Genomic DNA, 17,020 nt, shown 5'->3' with positions numbered 1-17,020 from the left:
AGCTTTAGTAAATCAGGCATTTAAAGTCCATATTTTACACACTCAGGCAGCTTTTGCATCTTATCTTTCTATTTATTACTTTATAATGGCAATGAGCTTGATTTAATAAGCATTTTCCCCACAGCCATAAACTTGAAGAAACTATTTTATAACCTGAATTCAATGATGCCAACAAATGTCTTCATCTTACAATCCTACAAATTCACCAGTTTCTTTTATATTAACGTGAAATGGCTTCAAAGAACAGTGACATTTTCATTTCTGACCGTACCATTAAGAGAACAAAAGGAAACAGAGAGGGAGGAATGGAAGGGGTAGGATTAAGGCATAGGCAAACTAGGCACATACCTAGGGCCCAAATGTTTAGAGTAGGGCTGCAAGTTAATCACAGTTAACTCTGTCATTAATGCATTATTACTTGCAATTTGAAAAAAATGTCATGGGATATAAGGCAATGTCCTATTATGGATTAAAAACTGGTTAAAATATAGAAAACAGAGAGTAGGGTTAAATGGTCAGTATTTTCAGTGGAGAAGGGTAGATAGTGGGTTTTACCAGGGGTCTGTGCTGGGACATTTTTAACATATTTATCAATAGAAATCAACCTTTAAGAGTGGACTAACACGGCTACCACACCTCTCTACTTAACATATTTATAAATGATCTAGAGATTGGAGTAACTAGTGAGATAATTAAATTTGCTGATCACACATAGTTATTCAAAGATCTTAAATTGCAAGAGGATATTTTAGAACTCCTGTCAAACCTATATGGATCATTTTTTAAGACCTTTAATTAAAACTGGCTTTTCCTATATTCGGAATTCATCATACTTTTTGGAGAAGTTAGCTTCCATTGATGAAAATTCTGTCATTACTTTTTTAGTCACATTAGATGTAAACTTGTACACTGTTATTCCACAAGATGAAATACTACAAGTCCTAACAGACAGTTTGGATACAAATTCTGTTAACAGGACAGTACCCACATCGTTTATTGTTCAGCTTGTGGCTGTGGCAATGAAAAAGAACTGTAAATATGTAAATACCCTAGGATTTATTTACAGCAGTGGCGTACCAAGGGGGGGCGGTCCGCCATGGGTGCACGCCGCTGGGGGGTGCCGCGTGAGTGTGTGCAACGCTCGTTCCCTGCTCCCTCTGCCCCGGAATGGGTTACTTCCTGTTCCGGGGCAGAGGGAGCAGGGAACGAGCGAAGCCGAAAGGCGCGCGGCACCCCCCCCCCCCCCAGCAGGTAAAGATGCACCCGGGGGGGGGGGTGTTGTTTCACCGGGGGAGGTAGTGTCCGTCGTTTCACCGCTGGGGGGGTGCCTTGCGTCTGTCGGCAATGCTCGTTCCCTGCTCCCTCTGCCCCGGAACAGGAAGTAACCCATTCCAGGGCAGAGGGAGCAGGGAACGAGCGTTGCCGACAGATGCGCAGCACCCCCCCCCCAGCAGGTAAAGATGCACCCGGGGGGGTGTCCGTCATTTCACCGGGGGGGGGGGGGGGGGGTCACGCTGCACCCAGAAAAGTATGACATTTGGATATCTGCCTGTTGCAGAGTTCCAGTACAGTTATGTTTTGCATTTAACAAAAAATCTGGAGTGCAGAGTTTCTTTGGAGTGAGAATGATGTCAATTTGCTCAGAGATTATTACAAATAATAGTAAAGAGTGTGGCTTAAAACCCTATGGCCTACCGAGGTTATTCTAGCTCCAGCCTATGCCCAGTTCAGTAAAAACAGAACTATTTTTTGTGGCCCTGGTTTTGGGTACCTGATCCAAAGAACTAGCAGGTGCCCACAACTTGTGGTGAGACCAGTGTTACATATAGATATAAATATATAAAGAGAGAGAGAGACAGACAGACAGACAGACATGTAATGGCAGATTTTAAATACTATGTGGAGAGAAATTGGGAATTCACATACCCAGGACAAAGAGAATTCCCATAGTATTTCACAAGAGGCTCTGCCAAACATAAGCCTCTTGTAAAATATGTGTTGGCCTGCATGTTTAAGTCTCTCCATGTACAGAGAGAGCAGGGATTTTATAAAACTGCATATGGGGAAAAGAAACGTAGAAATGCCCCCACATATATGTGGGCTCAGCTTTCTACAATCGCTGTTTCCACTGTAGAGACCTTGATTCCAGTACAGGCCATCCCCCATCTGTGGAAACAATCCTCCCAGCACTATTACCCCCACCCCACCCCCTCCTGCAGCATCTATCCCCTGAAGTATGAGACTCCCCAAATTATCAGCCCCCCTGAAGTAAACACCCACACCTGAGACAACAAACCCCTGTGTGACATCAAGCCACCTGTACCCCCCTCCTGGAAGACCTTTCCTCACTCTCCATCCCTCCCCCCAATCTGCTCCTTGTCTTACCAGGGGTCCCTGGTATCTAGTGGAGATACCCACTCTCTCCTGCTCTTGAAGATCCCATGTGAGGATTCTTTTCTTGCAAAAAAATTAAACCACATTCAAGAACCTTGATAACTGTTCATCTATAAATTGGAGAATTCTTCTTAAGAGTATTTTAAAAAAAAGGTGCTTTAGCAAGCTGGTATTATATCTGTTCCTTTGCATAGGAGAATGGAGAAGAAATTAGAAACAATCTGGTCACCCATGGTGGTCATCATTTTTAAAAATATACTGCTAGTACCATGAGACTACTGCTAGAGGTGGCCATTTTCAAGGAGAAACTGTGAGGGGCAGGAGCGAGTGAGATTCGCTCCTGCCTCAAGGACCACTAGACCATGAGGGACAATAAATATGCCTGAGAACCCTTTTGGGGCTTATGGGGGGAGGGGGCAGAACTGTTCTCTTTGCCTTGATTGAGCTAGCAACTACACAATCTCCTTGATCACTATGGCCCATAAAACTATATCATCTCTCTGGACAAGCAGAGGAAGATTCACTTGAGCACAACAGTAATTCTCTTGATGGTGCTAAACAACAGATTATAGAAAACCTGCAAAGGATTCACAAGAAAAACTTCATTCAACACAGCCAGAGTGCCATGCATTGATTTCTTTCTTTTTGTTTGTTTATTTATTTATTTAAAGAGAATTTGTCAGCTTTTTAATGATAAAATATGAAGAATTTTATTTTTTCTAAGATTTATACAAAGAGAAAACAAACTGCATACTTGGAGTAGTTCTGTTTCTTGATGGCATCTCATGATTTGTCATTGACTGTGCACATCTCAAATATAAAAGGAAAGAACTGCTATATTAAATGGCTGTCCATATTCTTCAATAATCCAAAGAAAGCAACATACGGAATCTAATATGACAGAAACAAAGCCTGTGTTCCTTTATAAATGAGCTAGTTTTCCTGCTGCACAGAGGGTATAGAGTACCATATCAGACCTTTGATTACTGTACACTTTACTGCTGTATTATGCATGAAAACTGATTTAACAATTATTTTTAAAACTGTTGGCATCATAGGCACAATTACTTAGTTCGCTACATTGCGCTGACATAAGTTGATTCCAAAATGCACCACTAATTTCAGTACTAGGGCAAAAATTCCTACAGCAGAAGTAGGGAGGTTTCAAATGGATTTAGAGAGTAACTCAGGAGATTACCCTGGATGAAAATTGTACCCCTCACAGCAACTAGACATAGGTGGGGGCATTCACAGTGCGTGTACCTTCTGCTGGATTACAAAGAGACATTTCTGGGTGTGTGAGGGTCAAGGAAATGAACCACATGTAATTTGTGCACCTCAAATATACATCTAGGGGGTAATTTTAGAAAGCACGTTTGGCATATGGAAAATGGCACTAATAAAATTGTGTGGGTGTATATGCATGTATAAGTATGCATGCCAACCTGAGCCCCATATTTTACATGATCTGCATGCAGATATTCCCAGGGGCATTGAGTGGAGAAGAGGCAGAGTTATACATACTTCACAAAATACACAGGTAAATGCAGAGCGCACACACACACACATTTACACCTGCCTTGAAGCAGAAAAATTTGTGCAAGAGCAATTGTGTGCCATTGACGATTACAGTAGAAGCCTATGTTATAAAGGCCCATAGATGCCTCACGTTGCCTTATAAAATAGGCATACAAGGGACATGTTTTTGAAAATATTTACACTGGCATTTTTCCAAAATTACCCCCATATTGTTTTGCTTCTCATTTCACTGCCCACAAACAGGTATAAAATATATAGCTACTTCTGCGTCTAGAAGGTGTGCAAGTAGGATTGTAGGCCAGTACTTTGCAACAAACTAGCCTACTGGATATTGTCCTCAATTTTCGGAGGCAGAAAAAGTGAAGTATAAAAGAGTTAAATTGAACACCATATAAGATAAATACAATTTTTCATGTCTGCCCAATCAGCATTGCATTGAAAATGAACATATTGAACTTGTGATCACCAAACGTTTTAATCTGTAACTCTTATTTGGTACAACATTATCACACCAATATTCAGTATTTAGTGTTTAACATGCTTAATCACTTGTCTTCAGGTATACATCTGTTCCACCACAAAATGTAGAATTTGGATTTAACTTGCATATTATCCATCTTTCACTTGTCCCTGTCAAAATAGCAAAAGAGTTACATCAGACAAAAGAATTTTAAAACAGAATGAATTGTCATCTAAAAAACCTGAAGTTGAATTCAAAAGCACTTATTTATGTGGTTAACACTGATATGAGGTGACCTAAGCAAACACTAAAGCTTTTAAATTTTGGCTCCTAAATTTGTGACCAATTTTCAGCTGAAAATTCATCTTAATTTATGAGCTTAAAAGTGATTATCAATGTATTTGCCTAGATTTATGAGCCTAGTGCAGAAAATCAGTGCTAACCTCCTAATCTTTAACCCCTCCTGTCAAAAAATGCCTAGCCACTTGCATGGGGTTAACCCACGGCCACTTAGAGGGTCACTATCCCAAGCACAGCTCATGTCTGCCTGCACCTGCTGCTTGTGCTCTACACTAGCACCCTCCTCCCAACGACTGGGTCACAACTGTCTCTGGGTGAGTCTCCTGCTCTCAAATTATCCCCAGTGATTTTTAGGTTACTGGGGGCCACATTCTCAGTGGTCCCACAGTTCCCAGAAAGCACTCACAGACCCAACACACAAACCACCAAGATTCTTAGTCAGTCTAGACAAGCAGAGGCAATAAATTAAACATGTTTATTGTCATGAAAAAATTAGAACAATGAACAGAAAAGGTGCAATCAGCAAAATGATAACAGGTAACTGAAATATGGATCAATTATAACACTAACTAAGGTAAAATTATGTATAATCATACCTGATAATTTTCTTTCCATTAATCATAGCTGATCAATCCATAGACTGGTGGGTTGTGTCCATCTACCAGCAGGTGGAGATAGAGAGCAAACTTTTGCCTCCCTATATGTGGTCATGTGCTGCCGGAAACTCCTCAGTATGTCGATATCAAAGCTCCATCCGCAGGACTCAGCACTTAGAGAATTACACCCACGAAGGGACACTCTGCCCAGCTCACCACCGCCGAAACGGGGGAGGGGAATTAACCCAGCTCATCCCCACACAAGTGGGGGAGGGGAATCCGTCCAGCTCATCCCCGCGGAGCGGGGGAGGGACACCACACCCGCCGATGCGGGGGGATCTGGCTTATCCTGCAACCGCAACCGCGGGAGGAGCTGACTGACCCTAACACCGCCGAAGCGGGAGGGGTACAAAGCTGCCCTACAGCCGCACGAAGCGGGAGGGAGTGCCGGCAGAATTTTAAGTCTCAATCCAGCCCCGTAAAACGGAGGGGAGAGGAATGCAGCAGCTCACTGTAACACAAACTCGTCTTAACTCTTGAAGAATCCAAGTGAAAAAACTTGAACACGAAGTCTTTCTGAAGTAACTGAAGACTAAACTTGAACCTGAAATGCAACCAGAATAAAAACAGTACAGATATCTGGGAGGGGCTATGGATTGATCAGCTATGATTAATGGAAAGAAAATTATCAGGTATGATTATACATAATTTTACCTTCCATATCATCAAGCTGATCAATCCATAGACTGGTGGGATGTACCGAAGCAGTACTCACCCAGGGCGGGACATTGAAATCCCTGACCTCAACACTGAAGCTCCAAACCGGGCCTCCGCCCGTGCAGCCACAGTCAAACGGTAATGCTTGGAGAATGTATGAGCCGAAGCCCAAGTTGCCGCCTTGCATATCTCTTCCAAGGAGACGGATCCGGCCTCTGCCATCGAGGCCGCCTGAGCTCTCGTGGAGTGAGCCTTCAGCTGGATAGGCGGCACCTTCCCCGCGGCCACATAAGCCGCTGCAATGGCTTCCTTGACCCATCTTGCCACTGTAGGCTTAGCAGCCTGCAGACCCTTACGAGGACCTGCAAACAGGACAAACAGATGATCCGATTTCCGGAAATCATTGGTCACTTCCAAGTATCTGATGATGACTCGTCTCACATCCAGATATTTAAGAGCAGAGTACTCCTCTGGGTAGTCCTCCCTACGAAAGGAAGGGAGACAGAGCTGCTGATTCACATGGAAGCGAGAAACAATCTTGGGCAGGAAGGAAGGCACTGTGCGAATAGTCACTCCTGCCTCAGTGAACTGCAGAAAAGGCTCTCGACATGAGAGCGCCTGGAGCTCTGAAACTCTTCTGGCTGAAGTGATAGCCACCAAAAAGACTGCTTTCAACGTCAGGTCTTTCAGAGATGCCCTCGACAAGGGTTCAAAAGGCGGCTTCTGCAATGCTCTTAGTACCAGGTTGAGATTCCACGCAGGCACCACTGAGTGCAGAGGAGGGCGCAGGTGATTAACTCCCTTGAGAAAGCGCACCACATCTGGCTGCGAAGCCAGGGAAGCACCCTTCAGGCGGCCCCTGAAGCAAGCCAGAGCCGCTACCTGGACTTTAAGGGAACTGAGCGACAGGCCTTTCTCCAGACCTTCTTGCAGGAACGCCAACACAGAGCGCTTCCTCGCTCTCAGCATAGTGGCGATGACCTTGTCTGAGAAGCCCTTCTTCCTCAGACGCTGCCGCTCAATAGCCAGGCCGTAAGACCAAAGGGGGAGGGATCCTCCATCACCACGGGACCCTGATGTAACAGGCCCTGCTCCACTGGCAGCCGCAGAGGATCGTCGACTGAGAGCCTGATCAAGTCCGCATACCAGGGACGCCTGGGCCAATCCGGACCCACCAGGATTACCCTGCCGGGATGCTTTGCCACCCGGTCTAGCACCCTGCCCAACATGGGCCAGGGCGGGAACACATAGAGAAGCTCTTGTGTCGGCCACTGTTGGAGAAGAGCATCTACTCCCAGGGATCGAGGGTCCCGTCCTCTGCTGAAAAAGCGCGGCACTTGGCAATTGGCCGATGACGCCATCAGATCTAGGCTCGGCTGGCCCCAGCGCTTCGTGATGTCCAAGAACGCCTGAGCAGATAGCTGCCACTCTCCGGGCTCCAAGGTATGGCGACTGAGAAAGTCCGCCTTGACATTCATGACTCCGGCAATGTGGGCCGCTGAAAGCTGCTCCAGGTTCGCTTCCGCCCACTGGCAAAGATTCATAGCCTCCTTGGCTAGAGGGGCGCTCTTGGTACCTCCCTGGCGGTTGACATAGGCCACAGCTGTGGCATTGTCCGACAGGACCCGTACAGGCTTCAACACCAGTACCGGGATGAACTCCAAAAGCGCCAACCGAATGGCTCTGAGTTCCAGGAGGTTGATAGACCACTTTGCCTCTGCAGGAGACCAGAGCCCCTGCGCTGTCCTTCCCAAGCAGTGGGCTCCCCAGCCCGACAACGAGGCGTCCGTCGTGACGACAATCCACTCTGGGGTCACCAGAGGCATTCCCGCAGACAACTTGTCTGTCTGCATCCACCAGCTCAGCGCCTTGCGCACTGCTGGGTCCAAGGGAAGGCGCACAGCATAATCCTCCGACATCGGAGTCCAGCGCTGCAGCAAAGAGTGTTGAAGTGGTCTCATATGAGCCCTGGCCCAGGGCACAACTTCCATCGTGGCCGTCATAGAGCCCAACAGCTGCACATAGTCCCAAGCCCGAAGGGGAGAGGCTACTAGGAACTGGTCCACCTGAGCCTGAAGTTTGACAATCCGATTGTCTGGCAGGAACACTCTGCCCACTTGGGTGTCGAATCGAACTCCCAGGTACTCCAGGGACTGAGTCGGGCGCAGCTGGCTTTTCTCCCAGTTGATGATCCATCCCAGGGAGCTCAAAAGAGCAACTACCCGGTCCACAGCTTTGCCGCACTCTGCATAAGAGGGGGCTCGGATCAACCAGTCGTCCAGATAAGGATGGACTTGTACCCCTTCCTTTCGTAGGAAGGCCGCGATGACCACCATTACTTTGGAAAAGGTCCGCGGAGCAGTAGCCAACCCGAAAGGGAGGGCTCTGAACTGGAAGTGTCGTCCCAGGACTGCAAAACGCAGAAAGCGTTGATGAGGAGGCCAGATGGGAATATGCAGGTACGCTTTCTTGATGTCCAAGGATGCCAGGAACTCTCCTGCCTTCACTGCCGCTATAACAGAGCGGAGAGTCTCCATGCGAAAGTGCCGCACTTTCAAGGCCCGATTGACCCCTTTGAGATCGAGGATAGGCCGGACAGAACCTCCTTTCTTTGGTACCACAAAGTAAATGGAGTAACGTCCCTTGCCAAGCTGACTTTCTGGCACCGGAACGACCGCGCCCAGGCGGATCAGATTGTCTAAGGTCTGCTGCACTGCCACAGCTTTGACCGGAGACTTGCAGGGAGAGAGTACAAACCCGTCTTTTAAGGGTCGGCAGAACTCTAGTTTGTAGCCGTCTCTGATGACTTCCAGCACCCACGCGTCTGAAGTTATTGTGGTCCACTCGCCCAGAAACGAGGACAGCCGTCCTCCAATCTGCACTGGGGCGTGGACCAAGACCCCGTCATTGGGTACGAGACCCTGGGGGAGGACCGGAGGGAGCACCTCCGGGACGGCGGTCTCTGCGAAAGGAATGCTGCTTGGGGGAGAAATTCCTCTTGAAGGAAGAGGGGGCAGAGGAACCCGACTTGCCCGGGCGGTACCGACGGGCTTCCTGCAACCGTCCTCTGGAGGTACCGGGACGAGTACTAGCCCGAGCCCTGACCTCTGGTAATTTCTTGCCCTTAGACGTGCCGAGATCGGTCACGATTTTGTCCAGCTCGACCCCAAAGAGCAGCTTGCCTTTAAAAGGCAACCTAGCCAGGCGGGATTTAGAGGCGTGGTCAGCAGACCAATGTTTCAGCCAAAGCCACCGCCGCGCAGAGATTGTCTGAGCCATGCCTTTCGCTGAGGCCCTCAAGACATCATACAGCAAGTCTGCCAAATAGGCTAAGCCCGATTCCAGGGCCGGCCAATCAGCCCTCAAGGAATGATCCGAGGGGGAAGCCCGCTGCACCATAGTCAGGCACGCCCTGGCCACATAGGAGCCGCAAACTGAGGCCTGCAAACTTAAAGCAGCCGCCTCAAAGGACGACCTTAAGGCCGCCTCCAATCTTCTGTCTTGGGCGTCCTTTAGGGCCGTGCCACCTTCCACCGGCAACGCCGTTTTCTTAGTCACCGCAGTGATTAAAGAATCCACGGTAGGCCACAGATAGGCCTCACGTTCACTCACAGCCAAAGGATAGAGGCGGGACATAGCCCTAGCCACTTTAAGGCTCGCTTCTGGGACATCCCATTGAGCCGAAATTAAGGTGTGCATGGCATCATGCACGTGGAAGGTTCTAGGCGGGCGCTTCGTCCCCAGCATAATGGCAGAGCCAACAGGGGCTGAGGGAGAGACGTCCTCCGGAGAGGAAATCTTCAAAGTGTCCATGGCCTGTAACAACAGGTTGGGCAAATCCTCTGGGCTAAAAAGCCGCGCTGCAGAGGGGTCATCCGCTCCATCCGAGCGGGGATCCGTCTCCTCCAAGGAATCCGCAAAGGACCGTTGGGAGACCTCAGACACGCTGCCCTCATCTACATCGGAGGAGACAAATTCCTCCAAGGCCTGGGAATCAACCCGAGGACGTTTACCTCTGGGAACCTCAACCTCTTTACCAGACGAGGGAGCAGGGGCAGCGTTGTGCATGAGGAAGGCCTGATGCAGCAGCAAAACAAACTCGGGGGAGAAACCCCCCAGACTGTGCACTTCCGCAGCCTGGGCAACAGCCCTAGACGCACCCTCAACCGGCGCTCGCAATAGCGGGGGAGAGACATGCTGCGCATCCAAAATGGCGTCCGGCGCGAAACTCCGCGAAGGAGCCGCGCGGGAAGAACGGCTCTTAACTTTAGCCGCTTCTGTGCCGTCGCCCAAATTAAGGGCGTTCATGGCATTAATGTCTCCAACCTCAAGGGCGGCCCAAGAAGAAGCCGTCCGAGCCGCGTGGCCGGCCAAGATGGCGGAGGCGAGGAGCGGGGGATGGGCGTTTATGGCGGGAAAAACCGCCACGCCGGAGGAAGGACCGGGACATTCATCGGTCACGAAACTGTCACCCAACAAGGGCGAATCAGGCTTTAAGACCCCCGCATCCCCTCTAGAAGCGCTCAAGCGACCCGGGGAGCGACCCTTTGCACCCTCGCCCTCCGACGCCATATGCCACGAGGAGAAGAATCGGGGAACCCCCTGCCCACTATAAAAAGGTAAAAATTACCTGCTGTCCGCTCCGAGTTGTAACGACCTGGTGTCCCAGTGAGTAGCTGCAATAGACGCTTAAATAAACGTCGAAATAAACGCCTTTAAGGACGTTCAAAATTTTTTTTTTTTTTTTTTTTAACGGAGCCAGCGGGAGGGGGGAGAAAAGGAGGGACCTGGCACCACCAGGTTTGCACTTGCTCAAAAGAGCCCTCAACCCCAGGCACTCAACAAAACCTAAAAATTAGGCTTGGAGGCCTAGCCAGAGCTGCTGCTGTGTGTGACCACCACCTGCTGAGATAGAGAACATACTGAGGAGTTTCCGGCAGCACATGACCACATATAGGGAGGCAAAAGTTTGCTCTCTATCTCCACCTGCTGGTAGATGGACACAACCCACCAGTCTATGGATTGATCAGCTTGATGATATGGAAACAATTGTTTACTATCTAAATAGTACCTGGGGAGATCAGGACATATAGCTGCTCACAAGTTAGCAAATATAATTGTTCACAAGGCCTCAGCAAAGAGATCCATCTCTCTTTTCTCCCTGGCAAAGACTAGAGAAAAAGCCAGTACATGTCTAGATGAATTCAGCTCCTGGGCCAATCAAAGCCCAGAACAACAAGTTTTAAAAATAGCTGGCCACATCACTGCAGGTTACCTTTTTTCTGTGTTAATTAAGGGGCCCTTTTACTAAGCCACGTGTCTACGCACACCCAATGTGCGCCAAAATCGAGTTACCGTCCGACTACCGCGTGGCTCTTGTGGTAATTTCATTTTTGGGATATGTCCAATAAATATTTGGCATTTTGGCGTGCATAGGTCATTATCGCCCGGTTACCGCATGAGTCTTTACTGCTAGGTCAATGACTGGCGGAAAGGTCTCAGACCCAAAATGGATGCGCAGCAATTTTCATTTTGTCATATGTGCATTTTTGGCAAACATTTTTAAACGGCATTTTTAACAGGTGCGCTGAAAAATGATTCTGCGCACACCCAAAACCCGCACCTACACTACCGCATGCCGCCTTAGTAAAAGGACCCCTAAAGAAAGAACAGTCAGTTCTCTGTAACAGCTTTAAACATAAACATGCACCACCTGCTGGCAAAACTAGAAAACTACACTTCAAGAAATAATACAGTTTTAGTTCAAAAGTACAGCACTGTGTACATCTTAATTAGACTATAAGCTCTTTTGAGCAGGGACTGTCTCTTCATATTCAAATGTACAGCGCTGCATAGGTATTGTAGCGTTATAGAAATGATAAGTAGTAGAAGTAGCACAGGCTAAGAACCCACTGTTTTGTCACACCTCCCTAAATCTGTCCCTGCTACCACCCACTTTTTATGCTCCTAAATTTGAGGGTCCTTTTACTAAGGCATGCTAACAGATAAGAAGTCCATAGGAATATAATTGATGTCTTAGCATTTAGCCCACACTAATTCACTTAGCATGCCTTAGTAAAAGGATCCCTTAGTTTAGTTAAGTGTTGAGTATAAAAATGTAGGCACTCAGCCCTAGCAAATTTTCAAAGATGCCAATTTATAAGCATAACTCTCAAAGTTAGGAGCATAAATCCTTTGCCTATTGGGCCCTTTACTTTCAAAATTTGGTGCCAGTGAATAGATACATTTTGTCAGTATAAGCTGATATACAGTAAAAATTTATGAGGTCAATATTCCTAGCCATTTAACCGGGCAGGAGAGGATCTCGCTGAGTTAAACTGCTTGGAGCCAGCTAATGGCTGATGTTGAGAAGCCCCCTACCTCCTATAGGCCTCCCCCCTGGCACTGTTCCCTTTAAGCTGAGCAGATGTCCTCCAACTGCATTGATAGCAGTAGGGGGTGGTGCTTCAATGTTGTGTTTTCAAACACTAGGGTCAGGCAGGCTCCCTGGAGTCCTGCAGAACTTGCCTGTCCCTCACTATTGGAAGTATGATAGTGAAACAGCACTGGCAGGACTGTAGATGGAGGACCCACTCAGCTTAGAGGGAACAGTGTCCCCAGGCCTACCTTTTAAATCCCTGGTGGTCTAAGGTCCATGGGGCAGGAACAATCCCTCTTGCTCCCGACTATCGTGGCTCCAGATTCAAAATGGCTGCCAGGACCTCTAGCAAAAACATGGTTCTTGTGGAGGGGGAGTAGGGAGGGAGGGAGAACTGGATTCAGTGGGGCCTTTGCTCTTGGGAAGGGGGAATGAGGGAGGGAAGGGGGGCCCGATCAGAAACCCTTATGTGTGTCCTGGTCCATATTCAGCTGGGACCCACATAAATAGTACATAAGTACATAAGTAATGCCACACTGGGAAAAGACCAAGGGTTCATCGAGCCCAGCGTCCTGTCCACGACAGCAGCCAATCCAGGCCAAGGGCACCTGGCAAGCTTCCCAAACGTACAAACATTCTATACATGTTATTCCTGGAATTTTGGATTATGCCTTTGTATCTCTCCATGGTGCACCCGCACCTCGAATATTGTGTTCAATTCTGGTCGCCGCATCTCAAAAAAGATATAGTGGAATTAGAAAAGGAGCAGAGAAGGGCGACAAAAAAGATAAAGGGGATCGGATGACTTCCCTATGAGGAAAGGCTAAAGCAGCTGGGCAGCTTGAAGAAAAGACGGCTGAGGGGAGATATGATTGAGGTCTATAAAATAATGAGTGGAATGGAACGGGTAGACGTGAAGCATCTGTTTATGCTTTCCAAAAATACTAAGATTAGTGGGCATGCGATGAAGCTACAAAGTAGTAAATTTAAAACGAATCAGAGAAAATGTTTCTTCACTCAACGTGTAATTCAACTCTGGAATTTGTTGCCAGAAAATGTGGTAAAGGTGGTTAGCTTAGCAGAGTTTTAAAAAAGGTTTGGACGGCTTCCTCAAGGAAAAGTCCATAGACCATTATTAAATTGGACTTGGGGAAAATATTTCTGGGATAAGCAGCACAAAATGTTTTGTACTTTTTTTGGGATCTTGCCAGGTATTTGTGCCCTGGATTGGCCACTGTTGGAAACAGGATGCTGGGCTTGATGGACCTTTGGTCTGTCCCAGTATGGCAATACTTAAGTACTTATGTACCTGGCTGGGACATGCAATTGTACCGGAAGCTACCTCTAATCTGGTTAGGCCTGGATATTCAATGCTGATGCCCACACATAGCACAACACTGAATATCCAGGTGTAACTTTTCTGGCAATGGCAAGTGATTTAAAAAAAAACTCACCACTGCTGACTGAATACTGCATAAGTATTCACCACCAGCTGAATATTTATATAAGTGTCACTGCCAGTGGCAAAGACACAGTGGGGCCTTGTGGGCCTGGGCCCCCTCACCTTCAGCTCAGGCCCCCTCTGTTTTAATGGATGGCAGAGATGTCAAGCCCTGCTTGCTGAAGAGATCTCCTGCGCAAGTCCCGCCTGTGCTGTCTGAGCAGCACTTAAGTCAGCAGACGCGCTTAGACCGCCGATGCTGGCGACTGAACTCAGCATGCGCGGAAGTATGAACACTGGCAGCTAAAATGCACCACTGACTTGAGTGCTGCTCTGGCAGCACAGGTGGGACATGCAGGAAACCTGTTCGGCTGGTGGGGCTTGGCATCCCCATCAGCAAAGGTATACTTTAATGTGGCAGGGGTGGCAGCAGGGGGGGGAGGTGGAGAGAATACCTGACCCCTCTGTCCATCTTTGGACCCCCCAACCCCCCAAAATTGACTTCTAGCTATGACCCTGACTGCCGGTATATATATAAGTTGAGAAGGGGCTGGGATGTAACAGGGGTGGAGCCAAACGTTATGTGGACAGCGGTGATATTCAGCTGCTTTGTAAATAACTTTATCCATAAATGGTACTTAGAAAAATGTGAACTCCAAATATAATAATTACAAGCTTTTACCATGATTCCCTTGTGTAATTGAAACCAGTCTTTTCTGATGGAACATAAGGAGTATAAATTAAACTCCATGTTATTGTCATGTACTTACCCCTTAGGTAGCTCCCCTTGCATAGAAAGTGAGCTGAAACCTCTTCCTGCCTTTTATACTACTCCTAGTCACTACATGATGATGTAGGTTGCCCTGATTACATGTTTATGTTTATTGAACTGCACTCTGGCTTGTTTGGGTCTTAAGAATGCATTTTCTCTGAATAGCTCCTTACACATTTTTAAACCCTTCTGGCATTCACAAGCTGTAACATGTATTGGCAACCTGTCCAGGTGTGCCTGAAAATTCATTTGAAAATTCATTGGGCTAAGAAATGCCCCTGTTGTCTTCTAAGACTTATTAATGATGTTTTCAGCTAAATGTCAGGACAGTATGTTATCATACATCTTCTTATCTATACTCTCATCTTGATCCTAACATATTGCGTGTTCTCCAACATTTAAGGAAGAAACACATATATAGAAAAATCGAGAATTGCTTTTTGAGGGTTCCCTTCTTGGGGTATATCTTATCTGTAAAAGGGCTAGAGATGGATCCAACCAACGTGTTCCTGTTGTGGAATGGTTTCAGCCACAGAGTCTTAAGGTAATACAATGTATTTTTAGAGTTTGCCAATTACTACAGAAAGTTTATTAGTTCAAATTTTTTTTGGAAGTCTGAAATGCAAACAATTGTACCCAAGGACACAAGTTTCTTCTTTTACCCCTACCCTCCCACTAAACCTCTACACTTCCAGAAAGTAACATCAGTCAAAGAGAAACCATCACAGTTTTCCCATCTCCCTGCAGTGTCTGCATATTTACAGCCACATTTCTGGCCCAGGATGACAATGATTGTATGTATGATTTCCACGATAACAGAACATCTTCTATATATGTTCCTCCCCGGCTTTTCATCATCATCCTCTCCATCTCCATCAGGCCATGCAGGACATTCCTCCACTAAAACAGTGAATAAAACCAGAGCATCTATCCATTTTATCTGCAAATTCCCCAAATATTTCCTTAAGTTTCACCTTTGGAGATAACTCAATTTGCTGCTGCAAATTACAGAAGGATTCTGCCATATCCATCTCCTACTACCACAAGTTGGGTGGTTGTATGTGTGTTTGCATGTTGAGTGGTGCTTAGATGGTGACTTTGGCTGTGAAGCAATCAAGCTTGTATAGTTTGGATCCCTTATATGGCAACCTGGTTTAGGATGGGCTAGACAGGGCCGGGCAGACTTTTATGGTCTGTGCTCCGCAAATGACAAGACAGATTTGGATAGGCTGGAGTGGGCTTCGATGGAAACTTCAGCAGTTAGAACCTAAGAACAGGGCCTGGTGGACTTTACAGTCTATGTCCCAGAATGCCAAAGAGAGACAATAATCAAGTATTCTATATCATGTTCATTGTTGGTATAATCATGACTTGATAATGAATGTGAATGTTGGGAACACTGGATGGACTGTTCAGGTCTTTATCTGCCATCAATTACTATGCTACTATGTTAGAGGATCCTTGACCTTCTTTGCTTAGTGTAGTCAAGTATATGAGCAGATCAAAAATAACAAACCAACTACACAGGAAGATTTGAATCAGAAAAGACTAAAATGAATCAATTTGCAGGTCTAAAGAGTGGGAAAAATAGACATTAAAAAAGTTTACATAATTTACTCAAAATGAAATAAATAGGTCATTAATTTAGAGACATATCCACATGTAACTAATACCATTTACATGTGTATATCATATGTAAGTGTAAATACTGATTTCAGAAAGCTGCTATTTATATATGGAGATGTTCTCTACGTAGAGATATCAAGGGAGTGTGGATTGGGTGGGACTAAAATCTACACACGTATTCCCCATTTTATGAAGGGAACACATGTCTATAGGGAAAAATTTTCCTGATAGGTTTTATGCCCGTTCAAAGGCACATACAGGTGTTTTAAAAAGGCTTTACACAATGGATTAAGGGAGTCATTCCCTTTAATCCCCCACTGATTATTTCTGTCTCCAAAATGAAACCAATTTAAAATTGTGGTCTCGTTACTAAATTGGTGGTACATACATATGTAGGTTTGTAAAATGGGGCAGCAAAATGTGGAACTGACACCAACTACGGGTGGAGATTGCAAAATTGCCACTTCTATGCAAAAGCGTCAACATCTCTAAGTGAAAACTGCTAGGGTTGTGCCATTCATTTACATAGCTGCTGAGAGGGGGGGCAGGGGGACAAAATTCTCCGAGCCCTGGCCTCCAAGGGGGGGCCCGGCGCCGAGGTCTTCCTCTCTCTCCTGCTCAGTTGGGACCCGAGTGATGATCGCGTCCCGACAGGAGCAGGAGAGAGAAAACTGGTGCTGCAGCCGGGCCCCCTTGGAGGCTGGGGAGGACCTGGAGGAGCACCTCCAGTGCTACTCTTCTGCCCAGATGAGCCGCTGCTTTTCCTCTCAGCCGCAGGGTCTGGGGCAAGCAATTG

At 46.8% G+C, this 17,020-nt stretch overlaps 1 protein-coding gene across 3 annotated transcripts in view; it reads right to left on the bottom strand.

Annotated features, from left to right (window-relative positions):
- Nucleotides 1-3,149: 3,149 nt before the first annotated feature.
- Nucleotides 3,150-17,020, bottom strand: part of SPATA6L (spermatogenesis associated 6 like) — a 201,760-nt gene continuing 187,889 nt past the window's right edge. For all 3 annotated transcript variants that reach the window (XM_030193805.1, XM_030193807.1, XM_030193808.1), the window contains one exon: nt 3,150-4,563. The gene's annotated coding sequence lies outside the window, so the exon portion shown is untranslated. The remainder of the gene's footprint in view (nt 4,564-17,020) is intronic.

The sequence above is a fragment of the Microcaecilia unicolor genome, chromosome 2, assembly GCF_901765095.1.
Source record: "Microcaecilia unicolor chromosome 2, aMicUni1.1, whole genome shotgun sequence".
Taxonomy (NCBI): Eukaryota; Metazoa; Chordata; class Amphibia; order Gymnophiona; family Siphonopidae; genus Microcaecilia; species Microcaecilia unicolor.
This window is presented reverse-complemented; position numbering and strand designations above follow the sequence as displayed.